Source organism: Schistocerca nitens, chromosome 1, assembly GCF_023898315.1.
Source record: "Schistocerca nitens isolate TAMUIC-IGC-003100 chromosome 1, iqSchNite1.1, whole genome shotgun sequence".
NCBI lineage: Eukaryota > Metazoa > Arthropoda > Insecta > Orthoptera > Acrididae > Schistocerca > Schistocerca nitens.
The window spans coordinates 977,596,834-977,613,370 of record NC_064614.1 but is presented as its reverse complement, the minus strand read 5'-3'; positions in this window follow the sequence as shown (position 1 = coordinate 977,613,370).

Below are 16,537 nucleotides of genomic sequence, written 5' to 3'. Positions count from 1 at the left end.
TTTCCGAAGGACAGTGTGACTATATTCACTGATCAGATCAATTTCTGATCAGATCAAATTCAAAGTACAATGTTTGTTCTCCATTGGGGATGATATGTTCCAACACGACAGGGCACCTCTTCACGCAACTTGTGTCGTGCAGAACTGGTTTTGCGTGCACTAGAATGAATTGTCACATATCCTCTGGCAAATAGCGGATAAAGTGTCACTAGAAGCCTTCCTAAGAGACAATCTCCATTCCTTCCAACTTACTATGCAAATGTAGACGAGATGTGGCTCAAATTCAAAGATATAGTAGCAACAGCAATTGAGAGATTCAGACCTCATAAATTGGTAAGAGATGGAACTGATCCCCCATGGTACACAAAACAGGTCCTAACGCTGTGGCAGAGGCAACGGATAAAGCATGCCAAGTTCAGAAGAACGGGAAATCCCGTAGATTGGCTAAAATTTACAGACGTGCGAAATTTGGCACGGACTTCAATGCGAGATGCGTTTAATAGGTTCCACAACGAAACTTTGTCTCGAAATCTGGTAGAAAATCCGAATAAATTCGGGTCGTATGTAAAGTATACAAGCGGCAAGACGCAGTCAATACCTTCGCTGCGCAGTCCCGATGGTACTGTTACCGACGACTGTGCCGCTAAAGCGGAGTTATTGAACGCAGTTTTCCGAAATTCCTTCACCAGGGAAGACGAATGGAATATTCCAGAATCTGAAACACGAACAGCTGCTAGCATGAGTTTCTTAGAAGTAGATACCTTAGGGGTTGTGAAGCAACTCAAATCGCTTGATACGGGCAAGTCTTCAGGTCCAGATTGTATACCGATTAGGTTCCTTTCAGATTACGCTGACACAATAGCTCCCTACTTAGCAATCATATACAACCGCTCGCTCACCGATAGATTTGTACCTGCAGATTGGAAAATTGCGCAGGTCGCACCAGTGTTTAAGAAGGGTAGTAGGAGTAATCCATCGAACTACAGACCTATATCATTGACGTCGGTTTGCAGTATGGTTTTGGAGCATATACTGTATTCAAACATTATGAATCACCTCGAAGGGAACGATCTATTGATACGTAATCAGCATGGTTTCGGAAAACATCGTTCTTGTGCAACGCAGCTAGCTCTTTATTCGCACGGAGTAATGGCTGCTGTCGACAGGGGATCTCAAGTTGATTCCGTATTTCTATATTTCCGGAAAGCTTTTGACACCGTTCCTCACAAGCGACTTCTAATTATGCTGCGGGCCTATGGGGTATCGCCTCAGTTGTGCGACTGTATTCGTGATTTCCTGTCAGGAAGGTCGCAGTTCGTAGTAATAGACGGCAAATCATCGAGTAAAACTGAAGTGATATCAGGTGTTCCCCAGGGAAGCGTCCTGGGACCTCTGCTGTTCCTGATCTATATAAAAGACCTGAGTGACAATCTGAGCAGTTCTCTTAGGTTGTTCGCAGATGATGCTGTAATTTACCGTCTAGTAAGGTCATCCGAAGACCGGTATCAGTTGCAAAGCGATTTAGAAAAGATTGCTGTATGGTGTGGCAGGTGGCAGTTGACGCTGAATAACGAAAAGTGTGAGGTGATCCACATGAGTTCCAAAAGAAATCCGTTGGAATTCGATTACTCGATAAATAGTACAATTCTCAAGGCTTTCAATTCAACTAAGTACCTGGGTGTTAAAATTACGAACAACTTCAGTTGGAAAGACCACATAGATAATATTGTGGGGTAGGCGAGCCAAAGGTTGCGTTTCATTGGCTGGACACTTAGAAGATGCCACAAGTCCACTAAAGAGACAGCTTACACTACACTCGTTCGTCCTGTGTTAGAATATTGCTGCGGGGTGTGGGATCCTTACCAGGTGGGATTGACGGAGGACATCGAAAGTGTGCAAAAAAGGGCAGCTCGTTTTGTATTATCACGTAGTAGGGGAGAGAGTGTGGCAGATATGATACGCGAGTTGGGATGGAAGTCATTAAAGCAAAGACGTTTTTCGTCGCGGCGAGATCTATTTACGAAATTTCAGTCACCAACTTTCTCTTCCGGATGTGAAAATATTTTGTTGAGCCCAACCTACATAGGAAGGAATGATCATCAAAATAAAATAAGAGAAATCAGAGCTCGAACAGAAAGATTTAGGTGTTCGTTTTTCCCGCGCACTGTTCGGGAGTGGAATGGTAGAGAGATAGTATGATTGTGGTTCGATGAACCCTCTGCCAAGCACTGTAATGTGATTTTGCAGAGTAATCATGTAGATGTGGATGTCGAACCAAAGTCACCATATCAGAGTACTGTTGAGCATTTGTGATTTTCTCTGGAGAGAAAGGCGCGTGATCACTATCCTCTTCCATCATCGTTATCTGATCTTGCCAGTATTTTGCACGAAGTTTAGTGTACGATTGCCTTCAAAACAGCACATGGCCTGTATTTTCAGAGACGACTAGAAGCTGTTTCGAATATCAACAGGTTTCCTATACCCTATATCGTATTAGGCATGGCGATGTGTTGTGCAGTTGGTGTTTCCATATTTTTGTTCAAACCATGTAGGTTAGACGTTTATCCTCCTCTGCCTCTTCTGCCACAGTGTAACGGATTGTTGGACGTGCGATGTGTGCTACGGATCTGCACAAAATCTGTATGGTCAGTGTATATTTGTAATGAGTTTCCTTAAATTCGCTTTTCGTGTACGAGACCGCAAAGCCTCAATAGTGGTTGCTGGAGGAGAGCGAAGAGCAAGTTGGTGATCTGTTTCTCTAAACATTAGGATCAGATTAATATTTAGGACTAATTGTTCCCATTGTTCTTAGAAAAAACTTGGTTGCTTTGAGGCTCATCTACCTCAAAGTGGTCCGGTTGTTCAGGGTGACCTCGGCAAGTGCCCATAGCATACTAAGAAACCTACACAATCGAGTGAATGTTGGAACAGCAGCCGGTAGCGGGTGGCATCGCATTCCACCTGGGAGCCTGTACTGTGGACGAACCACTTCGGACCGGCTGATAGTGGTTATTCCGTGTTGTTGCAGCATTATGTGGTTCACTACCTTTTATCTCTGCGTACTTCCTTTGGTTGTAATTCAGCCACTTCTGGAGAAGTTTCCTCTATGACTTCTTGAATCTTTGTATCGGCTATCTACGCAATTTACATATCTTTGGCAGGGTTCAAATGGTTCAAATGGCTCTGAGCACTATGGGACTTAACATCTATGGTCATCAGTCCCCTAGAACTTAGAACTACTTAAACCTAACTAACCTAAGGACATCACACACATCCATGCCCGAGGCAGGATTCGAACCTGCGACCGTAGCAGTCGCCCGGTTCCGGACTGAGCGCCTAGAACAGCAAGACCACCTCGGCCGGCTCTTTGGCAGGCGACCAAACACTAAATTCGTCAAATGAGATCTTATGTTGCGATTCTGTTTGCTCAGTTATAGTTTTATCTTGTTCAGTTAGCTGTTCTACCATTCAGGATAACTTTGAACTGTTTCAAAGAAGACCATAAACATCTGACGAAATTTCTGCACCTTTTGTGGCAAACCAGTATACACCTGGTACTATGTGCAGGTACTAAATGTGTCGCCAATTATCATGAACATTGGAGTTCATTATTAAAATTCGCGTCAGACATGGTAATACAAAGTACCTACTTTAATAATTACATACCACAGAAGATACTTCGTTAGGTATTTCACTCATACAGTAATCAGAATTGTTTGGTTTCGTAAGTAACTGATTAGTTTGCATTGGATCCCAGGGATTTTTTATGATCTACTAGAATAAAAGCAGAAATTGCATAATATGATATTTATTATAGCGTATCATTACTCATACCGTTTATAACAACCATTAGAACAAGAGCGAATATTTTATCATACATATCATTATATCATATCTTATGAGCATACAAAGAGTTATTAAAAAATCACACATACACGTTTCCTGATTGTTCGTCGTACTTGGCAAAGATCATAATTACTGCTCACAGTACATGTCTGTATGTCTGCCTCTCTCTCCTCTTCTGCACACGCACACACAAACACACTCCATATTATTATCACACAACCACAATTTTTCTATGGAGTAGAATGATGTGTGAATTGGCCATTTATTTCAGTTTGTGTTTGCAGTTAAACGGATTATTCATCTAGTACTGTATTTATGAATATTATTGCTGTTTTTGAACTGTGATTCACTGTTGCCAGAAAACTTCATGAGGGAGTGTACGTACCGTGTGGCTAGTTGGACTGTTTAAAGAGCTACCTAAAACAGGTTATAGAGTGGATACAACACATCATTCATTGTGATGAGTTACCTCAGAATATGATGCCACACGAAATTTTCAGTTTTCAGATTTTTATGTTGGTACTATGATATTATGTATACCGCAAAATTTACAGAGCCTGGATGGTTAAGATCTATAACAAGTGCTGGCTGCGGTGGTCTCGCGGTTAAGGCGCTCAGTCCGGAACCGCGCGACTGCTACGGTCGCAGGTTCGAATCCTGCCTCGGGCATGGATGTGTGTGATGTCCTTAGGTTAGTTAGGTTTAAGTAGTTCTAAGTTCTAGGGGAATGATGACCACAGATGTTAAGTCCCATAGTGCTCAGAGCCATTTGAGCCATTTTTTTTATAACAAGTGACACTCAAGTTAACGTTTTCACCAATTTAAAACCAAGTAAATAACATATAATATCACTGCTACCCAATACTACACTGTAAGATTTTTTTTCCTTTCAGAAGTACAGGGTGATTCAAAAAGAATACCACAACTTTAGGAATTTAAAACTCTGCAACGACAAAAGGCAGAGCTAAGCACTATCTGTCGGCGAATTAAGGGAGCTATAAAGTTTCATTTAGTTGTACATTTGTTCGCTTGAGGCGCTGTTGACTAGGCGTCTGCGTCAGTTGATGCTAAGATGGCGACCGCTCTACAGAAAGCTTTTTGTGTTATTGAGTACGGCAGAAGTGAATCGACGACAGTTGTTCAGCGTGCATTTCGAACGAAGTATGGTGTTAAACCTCCTGATAAGTGGTGTATTAAACGTTGGTATAAACAGTTTACAGAGAATGGGTGTTTGTGCAAAGGGAAAAGTTCTGGACGGCCGAGAACGAGTGATGAAAATGTAGCACGCATCCAGCAAGCATTTGTTCGCAGCCCAGGAAAATCGACTCGCAGAGCTAGCAGAGAGCTGCAAATTCCACAATCAACTGTATGGAGAGTCCTACGAAAAAGGTTAGTTATGAAACCTGAACGTCAACTACCCGAGGCGATGGATCGGCCGCCAGGCAGCCCGTGACAGAGCACTTCATCACTGGCCTCCAAGAAGCCCTGATCTTACCCCCTGCGATTTTTTCTTATGGGGGTATGTTAAGGATATGGTGTTTCGGCCACCTCTCGCAGCCACCATTGATGATTTGAAACGAGAAATAACAGCAGCTATCCAAACTGTTACGCCTGATATGCTACAGAGAGTGTGGAACGAGTTGGAGTATCGGGTTGATATTGCTCGAGTGTCTGGAGGGGGTCATATTGAACATCTCTGAACTTGTTTTTGAGTGAAAAAAAAAACCTTTTTAAATACTCTTTGTAATGATGCATAACAGAAGGTTATATTATGTTTCTTTCATTAAATACACATTTTTAAAGTTGTGGTATTCTTTTTGAATCACCCTGTAGAGTTACCTCAGGAACATGAGCCTACGGAATGTGTCCCTGTAAACGCAGGAAAGTGCACCTCATTCCGCGCTGGCAGCCGAGTGCTCTGCTGGCCCCTTGGCCTGGCTCCACGGCCCGCTCGCAGCACGTGTATGGCCGCGGGCGCGGGCTGATGGCCGCCACTCAGCCGGCCACGTGTTGCTGCCGCCATTGTGCGCTGCTGAATAAACAATGGCGCGCCAGCAGGCCGCTGCCGTGCCGGTACAGGTGGTCTGACGTCACAGGCGCGCCCGCTCTCGTCTCCACGCCTGCGTTCAACATGGCTCGCTGGTTATTACCTTCAGCTGAAGCTGAGCTACCAATTTTTAGATTCTTGTACAGTGCGAGTTCTTGTCATACTTCCTGAAATAGAAGTGTAAAAAAGAACTCCCAATACTATGTTGTGGCTCTGGAATGCTGATAACGTTTCTTGGTAGAGAGTATTAACTATATTTATATTGTTAAACGTTTTGTCTGTTTTTACTAATTGTGACTTCTGTATCACCAAGCTCTTTGATGTAACATCTATTTGAATGTTTCATTCATTGTGTATGTCCATTTATGTCGATGTGTAAGTAGGCTGTTTAGGTTTTTTTATTGGTAACGCCACCTCTGTATGAAACTCACTGGCTGCGCTGTGTGCAGTCTGTGGCTGCTTTGCATTGTTGTAATACTCGCCATTGTAGTGTTAGGCAGCTGGCTGTGAACAGCGCGTAGCGTTGCGCAGTTGGAGGTGAGCCGCCAGCAGTGGTGGATGTGGGGAGAGAGATGGCGGAGTTTTGTAATTTGTCATGAACTGCTATATATATTATGACTATTAAGGTAAATACAGAGTTTGTTCTCTATTAATATCTTTCATTTGCTAACTATCCCTATCAGTAGTTAGTGCCTTCCATAGTTTGAATCTTTTATTTAGCTGGCAGTAGTGGCGCCTGCTGTATTGCAGTAGTTCGAGTAACCAAGATTTTTGTGAGGTAAGCGATTTGTGAAACGCATAGGTTAATGTTAGTCAGGGCCATTCATTTGTAGGGATTTTTGAAAGTCAGATTGCGTTGCGCTAAAAATACTGTGTGTCAGTTTAAGCATAGTCCTGTATAATTGTTCTAAAAAGGGGACGTTTCAGATGTAATTAATCTATGGACGTAAATTTGAAAGCAATGGTCTGTAAAAGAATGGAAATGTTAAGAATTTGCTTGTAATACCGATTCAGGCACAGGATACATGGTTTTATAATCATGTAAAACATGGGGAGAAGTCCCTCTGCAATGAAACCCACATAGCGGTAAAAGAAAAGGTAATATGGCGGTCGAACTGTAAGGCTGTTCGAGGTAAGAGCTAGTTCGTGGCGAGCATGTACAGTGTGCTGCAAGAGGCAAGGTGAGCAGCAAGATTATTAATATAGCCTCGGATATGAAAGAAATTTGGCTCGTTGTTGTTTGGCATATGTTGGTTAGATCTGTGATACGAAAATCCGCCGCTAAGGAGAAAATTTTCCGAGCTTGTTATACAGCAAGAGCCATGAATATTTTTGCGACCAGTTCAGCACTGTAAAACTACATGAACAATTTATTTGGTGTCATATCCAAATAATGTTGTTTTCTTTAATCTTGCGTTGAAGATCCATGTTTTATCCTTAGTCATTTACCTAGGAATGGTATTATTCCAAACGCTGCGAAATTCCCTAGTACCCTATTTTACTCAACTAAATTGATTTCTTTAACAACATTTAATAACTTTTGTGGAATGGTACCATTTAGTGAGTTTCGTTTCTGAAGTTCGCCACATACACTCCTGGAAATGGAAAAAAGAACACATTGACACCGGTGTGTCAGACCCACCATACTTGCTCCGGACACTGCGAGAGGGCTGTACAAGCAATGATCACACGCACGGCACAGCGGACACACCAGGAACCGCGGTGCTGGCCGTCGAATGGCGCTAGCTGCGCAGCATTTGTGCACCGCCGCCGTCAGTGTCAGCCAGTTTGCCGTGGCATACGGAGCTCCATCGCAGTCTTTAACACTGGTAGCATGCCGCGACAGCGTGGACGTGAACCGTATGTGCAGTTGACGGACTTTGAGCGAGGGCGTATAGTGGGCATGCGGGAGGCCGGGTGGACGTACCGCCGAATTGCTCAACACGTGGGGCGTGAGGTCTCCACAGTACATCGATGTTATCGCCAGTGGTCGGCGGAAGGTGCACGTGCCCGTCGACCTGGGACCGGACCGCAGCGACGCACAGATGCACGGATGCACGCCAAGACCGTAGGATCCTACGCAGTGCCGTAGGGGACCGCACCGCCACTTCCCAGCAAATTAGGGACACTGTTGCTCCTGGGGTATCGGCGACGACCATTCGCAACCGTCTCCATGAAGCTGGGCTACGGTCCCGCACACCGTTAGGCCGTCTTCCGCTCACGCCCCAACATCGTGCAGCCCGCCTCCAGTGGTGTCGCGACAGGCGTGAATGGAGGGACGAATGGAGACGTGTCGTCTTCAGCGATGAGAGTCGCTTCTGCCTTGGTGCCAATGATGGTCGTATGTGTGTTTGGCGCCGTGCAGGTGAGCGCCACAATCAGGACTGCATACGACCGAGGCACACAGGGCCAACACCCGGCATCATGGTGTGGGGAGCGATCTCCTACACTGGCCGTACACCACTGGTGATCGTCGAGGGGACACTGAATAGTGCACGGTACATCCAAACCGTCATCGAACCCATCGTTCTACCATTCCTAGACCGGCAAGGGAACTTGCTGTTCCAACAGGACAATGCACGTCCGCATGTATCCCGTGCCACCCAACGTGCTCTAGAAGGTGTAAGTCAACTACCCTGGCCAGCAAGATCTCCGGATCTGTCCCCCATTGAGCATGTTTGGGACTGGATGAAGCTTCGTCTCACGCGGTCTGCACGTCCAGCACGAACGCTGGTCCAACTGAGGCGCCAGGAGGAAATGGCATGGCAAGCCGTTCCACAGGACTACATCCAGCATCTCTACGATCGTCTCCATGGGAGAATAGCAGCCTGCATTGCTGCGAAAGGTGGATATACACTGTACTAGTGCCGACATTGTGCATGCTCTGTTGCCTGTGTCTATGTGCCTGTGTTTCTGTCAGTGTGATCATGTGATGTATCTGACCCCAGGAATGTGTCAATAAAGTTTCCCCTTCCTGGGACAATGAATTCACGGTGTTCTTATTTCAATTTCCAGGAGTGTATTTTTCACAAAGGATAGTTGAAATTTTAGTAAAGTGTAACTGCTAAGAAATGATCTAAAGTGTTCTGCCTGATATTCATTCATATTGAAGTATCAGTACAGTATCAAAGTTAACAGCATGGAACTGTAATCAGTCGCCTGCCGGGGTTGCCGAGCGCTTCTAGGCGCTACAGTCAGGAACCACGCCAACGCTACAGTCGCAGGTTCGGATCCTGCATCGGGCATGGATGTGTGTGATGTCCTTAGGTAAGTTAGGTTTAAGTAGTTCTAAGTTCTAGGGGACTGGTGACCTCAGAAGTTAAATCCCAAAGTGCTCAGAGCCATTTGAACCATTTTTTGTAATCAGTCAGAATAGTGATTGTCTAGTAAACTTGAAGGGTCAGCTGAAGGAATAATTAATGTACAGGTTTGTAATAATATGTAAATTTCGATTGTGTGCTATAATAAGTAACCGGCTATACTATTCAATTTACTGCAGATTCAGGAACCACATGGCTGAAGTGCGCTGTATTGAGTATGCAGAAGTAAGATAAAACAAAGAATAATCTGAACAGATGACATAAAGGTTTCAATGCAATTTGCATAACAGTATTTCCCAGTAATTAAACCAATAAGTTAATAGTGCTTTAAGTTAGCAGTGCTCCACCGTTAACAACAATTTACTTGTATTCATCCTTAGCTTTTCGCTCTAATATACAAAGAGTAAGTGATAGTGAGAGCCATTTACTGTCGGGAAGTTTTAATAGTCCTTCTCTGTTACTCATGGGATACCACTGTGATGTTTCAAATAACTTCCGGGAATTCAGCCAGGTAACACTTTCAGCGACCGCCGATATTTCGGCGGGAGAACACCTCTCCATTTTGAAGGCAAACTGCAACGGCCAGGCGGCGTAATGCTGGTCATTAAATGAAAAGTAAGTGGATATCAACACATGCCGAAAGAGAGTAGTTAATTCAGCACCAAACCTGGCCTCAATTGATCGCAACGAATCAGACAGAGGAACACGAGTTAAGAGAGAGACCACATCGAAACTCACTAAAATATCAGAGTCATTCAACCTCAGTCCCTCCAAACGACGTAAAAAATCAGCTGAGTTCCTGATATGATGTTCACACCGACCTACTCGTGGACTCAACAGAAAAGCAAGATGCTTGGCTACACGATATGTCGGAACACCGATGTTACTCACTATAGGACGGAAACGAACCCCTTCTTTGTGAACCTTCGGAAGGCCATATAACCTAGGGGGAACAGCACTATAGGTGTTAAGCCTCTTGATTGTGTCCTGCGACAAACCACTTTTCTTCAGGAGGCTGTTAGTCTTTCTCTCAACACTTTTTGTATTACGAGCAGACGGATGGAGTTGCGATGGGTAGTCTGTTGTCTCTTATGTTCGCAAATTTGTTTATGGAAGACTTCGAGGAACGTGCATTGGAGTCGGCGCCTTTGAAACCAGTCTGTTTCTTTAGATACGTTGACGATACCTTCGTTGTTTGGCCTCATGGTAGGGATAATTTGAATGTCTTTCTGGAACATCTGAATTCGATCCACCCGAAGATTCGTTTTACGATGGAGGTGGAAGAGGATGGTTGCCTTCCCTTTCTTGACGTGTTGGTCAGGAGGAAGGATGATGCATCATTGGGACATGCAGTCTACAGGAAACGTTCTCACACCGACTTGTACTTACAGGCTAATAGTTGTCACTATCCGGGTCAGCGTGAAGGGGTACTTCGTATCTTGGTACACAGGGCACATGTCGTTTCTGACGCTGAGACTTTGCCAGCTGAGCTGTCCCATCTTGAAGTTACATTTCGTCAAAATGGTTATAGTGATAGACAGATTGAACGTGCGTTTCGCTATCGACCAACTGTACATCGGGTGATTGATGATAATTCTGAGTCAACACCTAAGTCTACTGCCTTTTTGCCTTACGTTGGAAACACGTCCAACAAGTTCGGTCGTATTTTACGAAAATACAATGTGAAATGTGTTTTCCGACCTCCATCTAAAATTAGAGCACTTTTGAGTTCCGTTAAGGATGATCTTAGACTGCGTTAGGTGGGTGTATATCGTATTCCTTGTAGCTGCGGCAAGGCATATATTGGTAAAACTATCAGGACCGTGGAGGACCGATGTACTGAGCATAAACGGCACACACGATTACAGGAGCCAAATAGATCTGCTATTGCCGAACATTGCTTGGATACTGGTCACCCCATGTTATATAATAACACCGAGATATTGGCGTGCACGTCCAGCTATTGGGACAGTGTTATTAGGGAAGCAGTTGAGATTAAATTAGCGAGCAACCTCGTTAACAGTGATGGAGGTTTCTGTTTAAACTCTGTTTGGAATCCGGCTCTCTCCCTTGTAAAAAAAACAGAGGGACAGAGTCACTGCTACCTCACCTGCGAATTCATAGTATCACTATCGATCGCTCTGACTTTGGTCATCTTTGGTGGCACTAGTGTTCAGTGTGTGTATTATCTTTCCTGCTTCAGTCCGAGAACCGAGGTTTTAAATTTGCATGTACGCCGCCTGTCCGTTGCAGTTTGCCTTGAAAATGGCCGAAATATCGGCGGTTGCTGAAAGTGTTACCTGGTTGAATTCTCGGAAGTTATTTGAAAGTTGTATACGCCAGGAGAAACTCAGGTCTCACACTGTGATGTTGCTTGCTAAATTATATTAGTGTCTCGTGCTCTACACACAAAAATAGTATTTCAGTATCACGTGAAGTAAATACGAATAGTTAACTTTCTTCACGAACAGTACTAGTAACTGATACAGATCTAATTACGTTGGTAACCCATTTCTTTTGCGTGATTACAGTTTACTTTATTAATAATAGACCATTGTTTCAAGTCCTGCTTTTTTCTTACTTTTTTCAATAGATGTCTTTGGAGAAACGAAATTCAGTTCAAATGATAATAATTTGAACCCTCAGCTGCCGACAGGTGTTGTTGATATACCTCAATGGGGGCAGCTGAAAATGTGTGCCCCGACCAGGTCTCTAACCCGGTATCTCCTGCTTACATGGCAGACGCTCTATATGTCTTTTTTTTTAAATCTCATTTTGTACTATACTGTTCGTTGAACTTTTTTAGTGGTGGACGTCTGATGACACTCTATCAGGTTGTTCGTTGTTTCGTGCACTCAGTTTTTCTATTACAGAGGGTAGCTACGCCCTCCGACCGAACACGCTGAGCTACCGTGCCGGCATCCATCTGTTGTGGTGGTGGTTAGTGTTTAACGTCCCGTCGACAACGAGGTCATTAGAGACGGAGCGCTAGCTCGGGTTAGGGAAGGATTGGGAAGGAAATGGGCCGTGCCCTTTCAAAGGAACCATCCCGGCATTTGCCTGAAACGATTTAGGGAAATCACGGAAAACCTAAATCAGGAACCACTGCGCCACCTCGCTCGGTCATCCATCTGAGCCACCAAGAACACAGATGAATAGCGCGACTGCAGGGACTTATCTCTTGCACGCTTCCTGTGAAACCCACATTCCCAACTGTCCACATACGTAATGTACCTAATAGATATTTGCCCATACACTCATTACTCGTGCACGCTAAGGTGACGATTCCCGTAAGACTTCGGGCAACCTATGCGCATTCGCACAGACGAAGGTCAATGGCCGGGTAGCTCAAAAATGGCTCTGAGTACTACGGGACTTAACATCTTAGGTCATCAGTCCCCTAGAACTTAGAACTACTTAAACCTAAGTAACCTAAGGACATCACACACATCCATGCCCGAGGCAGGATTCGAACCTGCGACCGTAGGCCGGGTAGCCTTTAACTATACATGAAGATAGTAACTGCTCTCGAAAGTACAGGTACCATTGACGACCGTGCAGCTTCTCTAGAATAAATGATAATTAATTGGACCCTCAGCTGACGACAGGTGTTGTTGATACACCTCGATGGGGCGCGCTGAAAATGTGTGCCCCGACCGGCACTCGAACCGGGGATCCCCTGCTTACATGGCATTATCATTTATTTTAGAGACACTGCACGGTCATGAATGGTATCTGTACTTTCGAGAGCAGTTACTATCTTCATATAGAAATTCAGTCCTATACCTTATCCATAAGCATAAGCACAGTCATTTACAAAACCTTTCACGGGAGTAACATTATGAGTGAACTGACAATTTGGTACTAGCCGGCAGTGCTATATGTGGCTTTTCGCGTGTAGTCCTGATGGGGTAGATTGTTACAAGTTTTCGAACTGGTTTAATGCGATAAGCTAGGAAGTCCTCTCTTGTGGCAAGCCGTTCACCTCAGAGAGCCACTTGCACCTACATTCTCAGTTATTTGTTCCCTGCATTTGTCCGCTCTACAGCTCCTTCTGTACCATGGAAGTTAAACAGTGAAGTCTTAACGAATATCCTATCTGACACGTACTTATCTATTTCTCCCCTAAGTCGGCTTCAATGACGCAAGCAGTAACCTATCCTGCTGGCAACGAGAGGGTGCTCACCGCAGACTGCGAAAGGGAGGTCTTGAATTGACTTTTGGGAAGAAAGCGGAACATGCGCTGGTCGGTGACGGAAGCCTGCACTTGTCGTGGCACGTGCTGGCTTACACGCCCGAGACAGATAAGTAGCGGGGCAGGCCACCGTTGACACTACAAACAAACTCGAGACTGCAGCGTGCTGCTGCTGGTGATTTCCAAGAATGTTTGCGTATCGAAGCCGCAGGGTGCAAACGACATATAGTCTATCGAAAGTGCGATTCTAAATCGATCACGCGACTGTGGTGGCTGGCGTTATGAGCATGTTTATAGTGGTTACTACAGAAACGACAAAAGAGCTTTACTAAAATACACTCCTGGAAATGGAAAAAAGAATACATTGACACCGGTGTGTCAGACCCACCATACTTGCTCCGGACACTGCGAGAGGGCTGTACAAGCAATGATCACACGCACGGCACAGCGGACACACCAGGAACCGCGGTGTTGGCAGTCGAATGGCGCTAGCTGCGCAGCATTTGTGCACCGCCGCCGTCAGTGTCAGCCAGTTTGCCGTGGCATACGGAGCTCCATCGCAGTCTTTAACACTGGTAGCATGCCGCGACAGCGTGGACGTGAACCGTATGTGCAGTTGACGGACTTTGAGCGAGGGCGTATAGTGGGCATGCGGGAGGCCGGGTGGACGTACCGCCGAATTGCTCAACACGTGGGGCGTGAGGTCTCCACAGTACATCGATGTTGTCGCCAGTGGTCGGCGGAAGGTGCACGTGCCCGTCGACCTGGGACCGGACCGCAGCGACGCACGGATGCACGGATGCACGCCAAGACCGTAGGATCCTACGCAGTGCCGTAGGGGACCGCACCGCCACTTCCCAGCAAATTAGGGACACTGTTGCTCCTGGGGTATCGGCGAGGACCATTCGCAACCGTCTCCATGAAGCTGGGCTACGGTCCCGCACACCGTTAGGCCGTCTTCCGCTCACGCCCCAACATCGTGCAGCCCGCCTCCAGTGGTGTCGCGACAGGCGTGAATGGAGGGACGAATGGAGACGTGTCGTCTTCAGCGATGAGAGTCGCTTCTGCCTTGGTGCCAATGATGGTCGTATGTGTGTTTGGCGCCGTGCAGGTGAGCGCCACAATCAGGACTGCATACGACCGAGGCACACAGGGCCAACACCCGGCATCATGGTGTGGGGAGCGATCTCCTACACTGGCCGTACACCACTGGTGATCGTCGAGGGGACACTGAATAGTGCACGGTACATCCAAACCGTCATCGAACCCATCGTTCTACCATTCCTAGACCGGCAAGGGAACTTGCTGTTCCAACAGGACAATGTACGTCCGCATGTATCCCGTGCCACCCAACGTGCTCTAGAAGGTGTAAGTCAACTACCCTGGCCAGCAAGATCTCCGGATCTGTCCCCCATTGAGCATGTTTGGGACTGGATAGCGTCGTCTCACGCGGTCTGCACGTCCAGCACGAACGCTGGTCCAACTGAGGCGCCAGGTGGAAATGGCATGGCAAGCCGTTCCAGAGGACTACATCCAGCATCTCTACGATCGTCTCCATGGGAGAATAGCAGCCTGCATTGCTGCGAAAGGTGGATATACACTGTACTAGTGCCGACATTGTGCATGCTCTGTTGCCTGTGTCTATGTGCCTGTGGTTCTGTCAGTGTGATCATGTGATGTATCTGACCCCAGGAATGTGTCAATAAAGTTTCCCCTTCCTGGGACAATGAATTCACGGTGTTCTTATTTCAATTTCCAGGAGTGTAGCTGTAATTACAAAGCAAACGACTTACCTTACTCGTTGTCGACGTTGTCGTCATTTGAAATTCCATTTGATGTGTATGCTAAGGGAAGCATTCCCTTTTTGGCGTAAACTGGGTAGACTCTGCCAATGTCATGCAAAATATGGGTAGAGTGTCAAATTTCCGACAAAAATTCAAACAATTTTCTACATTGCATAAGCACGGAATTAGATTCTTCCTGGTGATGCAATCGGCCGAAGAAACGTCTACAATACCAGATATCCCACTCACAACCGTTATAAATCGTTTGGGTTTTCCTGGCATCTGACAAATAATTTATCCAAACGCCCGCCACCACAGTCACGTGAGCGATTTATAATCGCACGTTCGATATATATCGTTTGCACCCTGCGGCTTCGATAGGCAAAAATTCTTGGAAATTACCCTGCTGCTGGCCCATCGGGAAGTGGTGCCGGCCATGTAAGACGAACCGTGCTGAAGATTGTAGCCTTGCTTTCATTTCCGCCGTCTGCTTAGCGGTGAGAAGTCGTCGGATACTTCGTGTCGAGTAAGGTTTCTCAAGGTCGACTGAACTCTTAAATTCATGTGGCGATTAGGGTGTCAAAAGTCAGTAACCATAGGCCGTTATTTTGAGCTTAGCGTTTTGAGCTAGGTTAAAGCGTGGAATTGCATGTTGCCCTTATCGAACGTATGGATACGAGCGTGCGCCCTGTGAGCTCAGAACTGTAAGTACTCGTTTCCTCTCTGTATGGATTGTGCTTTAAACAATGCGGTAATGATTTTCTGAAGAATTAACATTTCTCACTGCTCGCTTCAGCCATTTGCCTGCCTGTCCTAGGCAATACTGTGACTACATGTATAAATGATTTGCCGTATTGTAATATGTAAATTAGTTTTGCTTCTCTCTCCGTTGTACCAGCCTGTTGTAATTGGACTCGTTAAGGTCGTTTCTCGCTGGCCGTGGTCATATTGGCGCATTGTACCAGTGGCTCTCTGAGAATATTTCCTTCAGCCAGGTGTAACAGAATAGACGCCATTTTCCTTAATGTCTACCACTGAACCATTGTCTGTACAGCTGGATAAGAAGCAGCCGTCAGATTTAAATTCAGAAGATCATTGTGTTTATTAATATTGCTGTTCTTCTGCGTGTTTTTTTTTTTCATTTCTGTTAATTACTGAGAGTGTGGATTAGTATTGTTTTAAACCGATAAAACTTGATCAGACAAAGTAAAGTAAATTAGAGTGCCAGCCGTGCTTTATAGTTCTGAATTTCTTACGGAGTGGCGTGCTTATTACAGTTCAGGTTTCAAAATTTTGAGTAACTGGATCTTCACCTTAGATAATTTGGCTTAATTTTCTCACTGAA